At 41.2% G+C, this 7,094-nt stretch overlaps 1 protein-coding gene across 3 annotated transcripts in view; it reads right to left on the minus strand.

The window, feature by feature from the left end:
- SMPX (small muscle protein X-linked) overlaps positions 1-2,735 on the minus strand; it is a 39,531-nt gene extending 36,796 nt beyond the window's left edge. Inside the window, exon 1 of one of the 3 annotated variants that reach the window (XM_063126466.1) lies at positions 2,576-2,735. The gene's annotated coding sequence lies outside the window, so the exon portion shown is untranslated. Of the gene's footprint in view, positions 1-226; positions 314-2,523 lie in introns of those variants that run through there. The other 2 variants (XM_063126465.1, XM_063126467.1) reach the window with 2 other exon arrangements.
- Between the last annotated feature and the right edge of the window lie 4,359 nt (positions 2,736-7,094).

Consider the following 7,094-nt stretch of genomic DNA (forward strand, 5'->3'; position numbering starts at 1 on the left):
TCCATGAACTTCAAAGAGAAGGGACCGCATCTTCCTCAAGAATAAAGGACAACTGCAGCCTGAAGCTGATAAAGGAAACACTTAAAGGCCTGATATGGTAATGTAGGTTGTTGAGACAGCAAAGACGAATTACTATTTAAAATCTCAGCAGCAACAACATTCCTCACAGACTGCACCACGTCCCCATTTTGCCTCATCCTCTCTAAACATGGACCCATATACGTACGCTTTTCCAGTTCCTTAGCTTAAATGTAGAACTAAAACAATTTAGTAAGAATAGCGTGCAGGACTGGACTGAGACGCCTCAAAAACAGTCCTTGATATAACTGTGCAGGATTACTTTTTGCAGAGGCAATCTTTCATTCGTGCCAGTTTGTGCTGACCTCATTACTGCCAGAGAAATCAGGACAACAGAATGCTGATGAGTAAAAATAGACAACCTTCTTGGGCTGCTTCCCTACTCTCCCTTCCCCTTTAGTCCAACTACTGGCTCTCATGTGTTTGGGAATAAAAATACAAAGGCCATTTTACGTTTCCATGCTTGACCACACAAACAGGAGGCTGACAGATGGATCCAAGTATATATGTATATATACATATTTCAGTGTTGCAGAAGCATATCCATCAGGGACGAGGTGGTGCTGCTGCCCTCTGACACCAGCATAAATAGTGAGTCGAGGAAACAGGGAAGAAAAGGAGCCTGCACTGTGCCAGATCAACCTTTGGGGCCATTAAGTCAGTGCAAGAGAGTGCACACACAGAGCCACTACAAGATTGCATAGCAATGACTTCCTCCATACCTTACACTATTTTATGGCCCCAAAGTGCAGCCTTCTCCATGCTGGCTGGGGACGATGGGAGGTGTAGTCCTACACATCCGGAAGGTGCTATGTTGGAGAAGTCTGGTTTAGCAGATCTGGCATGGAAGAAATTCCTGTTCTTCCCTTACTATCTGGAACAAGGTGACCCGATAGGCTCCAGTAGCAGGAAGCCAATCTTCCTACTTTTAAGCCCTTGTGACATAAAGCCTGAAAATATCTGGATGATATGGCACAATGTCTCCAGTCTTTCTTACTCATACCTGAATTTAGCTAGTTGTAATCCAACTCACTGCTGTTCACAAATATTTAAATACAATTTCTAACCATAGGTGTACGCAAAGGGTATGCTGGGTGTGCCCAGGCACACCCTAATATCTCAAGCAATAAGCACCAAATTGAGGGGGCCATTGAATTCGGATCCAGAGGGGGATCCACACGCAGCAGGAACGGCCCTCCAGCTGCTCTGCTGCCACACCAAAGAATCGCTGCCTCCGAGAGAGCACAATTGCTCCTGGCAGCAGGGATGAAAAGGTATTGCTTTGCCGAGAGCCTCTCTGCCAGGAGTAGGGCATCAGTGTCTACAGTGTTTAATAAACAAATTAAAAAATAAATAAAGTCCTTTATGACTGAGTATTCAACAAATGTTTGCCTTTAAAAAGAAATCCCTGGGTGCACATCCTAATGAAATGTGCTGCGCACACCTATGTTTCTAACTATGACGCCATAAAGTCTATTTCAAGCAGACTTTCAAGCATGCACACACCCGTCTCATGCCTTAGCTTTTCTTGCCTCTGCGTGCCATCACAGTTTGAAGGCGGGCAATGCTGCTATTGCTTCTTTTCGGTGCTATTTAGCATGCATTTTACTTCACGTGCAATTGTCCCTATCATTCTGAGCTGCCATAAGAAAGAGGAAGATTTTTTTAAAAAAAGGAAAGAGAGAGAGAGAAAAGCTGTGATCTTCTCTGCCTCATCTAAAAATAAATCCGGAGAGGGCTGCCGAAGGACAAGCACCTACTTGGCATCGAACAACTTCTTCAATTTGCTTTATATAAGTTGATATACACAAGGCGCTTCCAGAATTTCCATCTTCCTTAACGCTACCCTAAATGTAGTCAAAAAGGAACCAGGAATGCCATCCTTTTCTTCCTACTGTATGCATAAAACCTGGCATGAGTGTTATAGCAGAAAGCTGTACTATATTACCCCGTTAAAACCTAGATAGAAATTATACCACCGGGAACTGAGCTTGTGCTGGAAGCAGGAGAAGAAAACTCCATGTCAAAACTGAACTGCCCACAACACTATTAAAGTTCACCCTTAATTGTTCACTAGTATCAACAAATGTCTCAATTAAACTAGTTCAAGCAAACCCCAAGAAAAAGGAAACAAACAGTGCCTTGTGTTAGTTTTACCAACTATACAAAGTATGTTTCTATAGGAGCTGTGATGGCACCTAAATAGTATATTTTTGAAACTGCTAAGCCTCAGAACAACATTCTTAATTTCAAATAATTTAAAAACTCTTGATAGACTCTAACGCAGTTGCACAGCCTGTGTTAAGCATTACTAATCTGGAATAAAGAGATTAAAAAGCAGAGAATTGTAGCTCATTCATTCTCCTCCTAGTGAAATATGAAAGTGTTTTCCCAAGTCAACCTTTCACTTTTGACCAGTTTTCCCCTTACCATCTGATTATGTACCTGATTATTTATCTAAGAAAAGTTCCAACCCGTTAGGAGAGTGAATACATACACCTCCTTTTGACGCTGAGTGAGATGCCTTCTTCGGTCAGCTGAGATCTCCCGTGTGATCGTTTAAAGGTGGCTGAAATAGATGAAGTCCTTTGTGCCTGTGTGTACTATCGAGAGTACTTCCAGGGCTGGTGTAGAGCTGAGTTTAGAAGCCAAGTGTAAAGAGAATTCCTGTCATAGCTTACAGTTGTTCTTCCTAAATATAGAATCGGATTCATCCTGTAACTTCATTCCCTCCTAGTGAAAATCGGCTCAAGTATCAAGTAGAAAAGTGTTAGTGAACTCGCCTTCAGGTGATAGTTTGCTGTCACTTTCTCAGTTAGAAACTGCTGGAATTTTTTGAAGTTCTTAAACTGTTGATCTCACACTTTAGGTAGTGAATGAAAAAAACATGCAACACTTTCTTGATGTTGTCATACAAAACACTCTTCAAGCCAGTTGTTCCAGAAGTGTTCCATAGAAATCAGTGGGAAAACATAGTTTGGTGATTGCAAAGTGTGTGTGTGGGTCCAGCTGGACAATTCCTAGCACTACCAATCAAAAGAAGACATTGTGTAACTATTCCATCTTTCCCTCCTTAATGGATTTTCTGTGGTAAGAAAAGAAATGGAAGAAGCCATTGGAAAACATGGGAGGATTATTTAATTATTTGCTAAAGGCAGTATCCTGTGCCACTCACACACCTGCGGAACCCACTGCTAATACCACAGGGAGCTAGTGCTTCGTAGAAAGCAGAAAGTAACACTCATTTCTGTAACAGGGCAAGTCAGCAGTTTGGTGTCCTCTTTGCTGGTGATGCGAGCTCTCTTTTTTAGCAGTCGCTACGTGGCCACCCTTTGACTCTTGTGAGCTAAGGGAATCACATTAGTCCTTGGGGTCCTGTTGTGCCTTACACTACGTGTAGAGATTGATCAACTAATCGATCAACCAGCAGAAGATCAGACACATTCATGGAGAATGGGTGTATCAGTCTCCACTATGAGGGCAAAATTGAATCTCCACGTTTAGAGGCAATGAGTTCCACATGTTGGGGGATAAGTAACCGGAAGTGGCCGTCCCCTTCATGCTTGTGAACTTTCAGAGGTATGCTGGATTCTGGTCTAATCAATCAAGGCAATTCTTCCATTCTAAATTTTCGCAGTTGATTGAAAAGGTCAACAGATGCTGCTGCAGTGATTGTTGGCAAACAAACACAGCATTTCAGCTTAGACTGCCTTTAAATAACACTGAGATGACTGAAGTTTGGAAAAGTTTCTATGCCACGGGTAACTCTACCCCATCATCATCAACACCATGTTGTTGTTGTTGTTAATTGATTTTGGTTATTTATCTATAAAATTTATATCCTACTAATTTAATCATCATCCTCTATTCTGACCAGGATTAACTATGTATATATAATACCTTATTATAACCATGGGTTTCTGTAATGATATAATATGTAGTATGAATGGTTATTTCTGTAATTATAAATGATTTTATCTTCTAAAGCTACAGTCCTTTATCCTTTACCTGGCAATAAGCCCCACTGAAGTAAATGACTCAACATGTTCCTAAAGATGTCTTACCTGGCCATGCGTGCCTTAATTACATTTCGTTTGGACTCATATAACGTGCTTTATGTTGGGCTGCTGCTGAAAATTGTTCATGAAATTTAGTGGTCCAGAATGCTGGGGCCAGACAGTCGACTGGGGCTAGTTACAGGGAGCACAGGACTCCCTTTTTACAACACCTTCATTGTCTACTGGTCTGTTTACGAGTAGAATTCTGTGTTGGGCTGCTGGAGCCAGTGTGGTGTAGTGGCTAAAGTATTGGACTGAGAGTCGGGAGATCTGGGTTCTATTCCCCACTCAGCCATGGCAACCCACTGGGTGACTTTGGGCCAGTCACACACAATCAGCCCAACCTACCTCACAGGGTTGTTGTTCTGAGGATAAAATGGAGAGGAGGAGGACTATATAGGCCACCTTGGGTTCCTTGCAGGAAAAAAGGCGAGATATAAATGCAATAAATAAATAAATAAATAAATAAATTCAAAGAACTGGTTATGACCCATAAAGCCTTATACAGCTTGGGGCATGGCTCTTTGAAAGACTGCCTTCTCCATACGAGCCTACCTGGGTCTGGAGAGCTTCTGGAGAGCCTCGTCTTTTGAGACTGCTGCCTTCAGAGATCCATCTGATGGTGCGCCGAGGGAGGCCTTTTCCGGTGGCTGGTCTCAGGATGTGGAATGCCCTCCCAAGGGAGGCTAGGTTCACTCCTTCTCTGCTGTCTTTCCATCAGCAGGCAAGAAGACCCCTTCATTAAATAACTCTCTTTTAAATTTTTAATTCTGTAATTGTTATGTTTTTATTATATTTCACTTAACGTATTGTTTTATTGTTTTAATAACTTTTAATTGTGCCTGTAAGCCACCTTGAGTGCCCTTTTTGGTAGAAAGACATGTTACAAATTAAATAAAAAGAATAAAAAGAATAAATGACTCTTCTGAATAGACATTAATAGATTGTACTAGCACATGTCCAAAATACATATACTAACAACCACCTTCTTTTCTTTTGTGGTGCCTGAAGATTTCATTTCACCCTTAAAGAGATGTTATGTTTCATTGTGGGATGCAGGTTACGGCATACCCAAATTGCTTTCTATATTCAGCTGTTCACATAACCCTTATGCAGACCAGTTCCGAGTGTGTTATTTGTCGCATAGACTTCAGTGATATTTACTCCCTAGGAATCATGTTTACAACTGCAGCATTAACATAATTTCAAAGAGAAACAAACACATCTTGATAATGCCTCTAAATATTTCCCTACTGGCTAAAACTAAGACTTGAGTTGTGAAGGAGGAAACAAAAAAAGAAAGAGTAAACATCTAGCTCCCTAGAGCCACAAGGATTAAAGATAAAAGATATGAAAAACTTGGGAGAAAATATTCCACCTCCTTCCCAAGATTGGAATAAAAACAATAGTATTAAAATTGTTTGGAAAATGGTACTGTAATGAAGCACTTATGATTTGGTATTGCAATATTATTTATTAAATTAGTGAAAGGGATGATTTATGTACTTGGATATAGTTTTATATTGTATATTATCAATTTGCTAAACAGGCCATGTAAGATAACATTCGGATAGTGCGATCCTAAACAAGTTAATTCAGAAGCCTCCCTGAGCTCAGTGGACTAGCTTCCTGGAAAGTATGCTTACTATCACAGCTGTGTAGCTCAAGAGTTTGCATGTTTACTGAGTTCAATGGGACTTAATTTTAAATAGGCGAGCATAGGATTGCAGTGACAAAAGAGGGCAGGGCTCCTGCAGCTTTAACTGTTGTGGTGAAGAGGGACTGTTACCAGGTGCTCATGCAACTGTTAAAGATACAGGAGTCCTGTTCTCCTTTTCATACAATCACTCTAAGTCTTGTTCATCTTTCTGCGCTACCAATAGTGTTAATATTTCCTGGGTACTTCTCCTGGTTGGATAGAGGGAACCAATTAGGCATATTGGGTGTCTCTTTTACCTGTTGACTGAAGCTTGTGGGACAGTGAGGATAGCTTTCCTAAAGTGGAGGCAGATGTTCCTGAGGGCAGGTCACGTCACAAGGGATGGCAGCATCAGATAATCATAGAACCATAGAATAGTGGAGTTGGAAGGGGCCTATAAGGCCATCAGTCCAACCCCTTGCTCAATGCAGGAATCACACCCGGGGATAACCTGGCTTTAGTGGTCTATTCCCTGGTTTCCTCCATTCTATGTGGGCATGCCCTCGAAGACTGCTTGGAAGGTTCAGCTTTTGCAAAATGGGGCAGCCAGATTGATAATGGGTATCAGAAAGGTCTGAGCATATACCGTAATACCAATTCTGGTCACTTGCACAGTCTGCCTGTTTGTTTCTGAGCTCAATTCAAGGTGCTGGTTATCCTATAAAGCCTTACATGGCTCCGATTGTAAAACACTCTCTAGTGAGGACTGCCTGGCACCAAAACAGTTGTCCTTTTAGCACCAGGTTAAAGCTTTGCTCTACTCCCAGGCGTTTGACAGCATATGATACAGCTGTTTTATTGGGTATCAATATTTTATTGTAACTATTTTAGCTGTTTTAAATAGTTTTGGTTGTGTGTGTTCAGGATTTTATGCTATTTTTTTATTATGTTATATTCTGAGTTGTTTTTTCTGAGAAATGGGGGTATTGGGTGGCATCGAAATGAATTAAATAAAATGAAGTTTGGGAAATGTAGTTCAGCAAGAGAAACAAGACAAGACTTCAAATTGTAAATAATAGGATCACATAGCACCGTAAAACTACAATTCCCAGGACTCTGTGGGAGCAATATCCGGGTAAACCTGGAATGTTTATTTCTAATATTGACATGACGTTCGATTGGGACCTTCCAGTTGGACTGACGCTGTGTCAATCAGGCAGAAGGTTGTATTAGATTGCTATTACTATTACCAATCAGTGCCAGCGGTGGGCGGAAGAGACATCAGGGATCTTTTTGGATTCCCTTACTTTGACGGACAT

Source organism: Elgaria multicarinata, chromosome 5 (genome assembly GCF_023053635.1).
Source record: "Elgaria multicarinata webbii isolate HBS135686 ecotype San Diego chromosome 5, rElgMul1.1.pri, whole genome shotgun sequence".
NCBI lineage: Eukaryota > Metazoa > Chordata > Lepidosauria > Squamata > Anguidae > Elgaria > Elgaria multicarinata.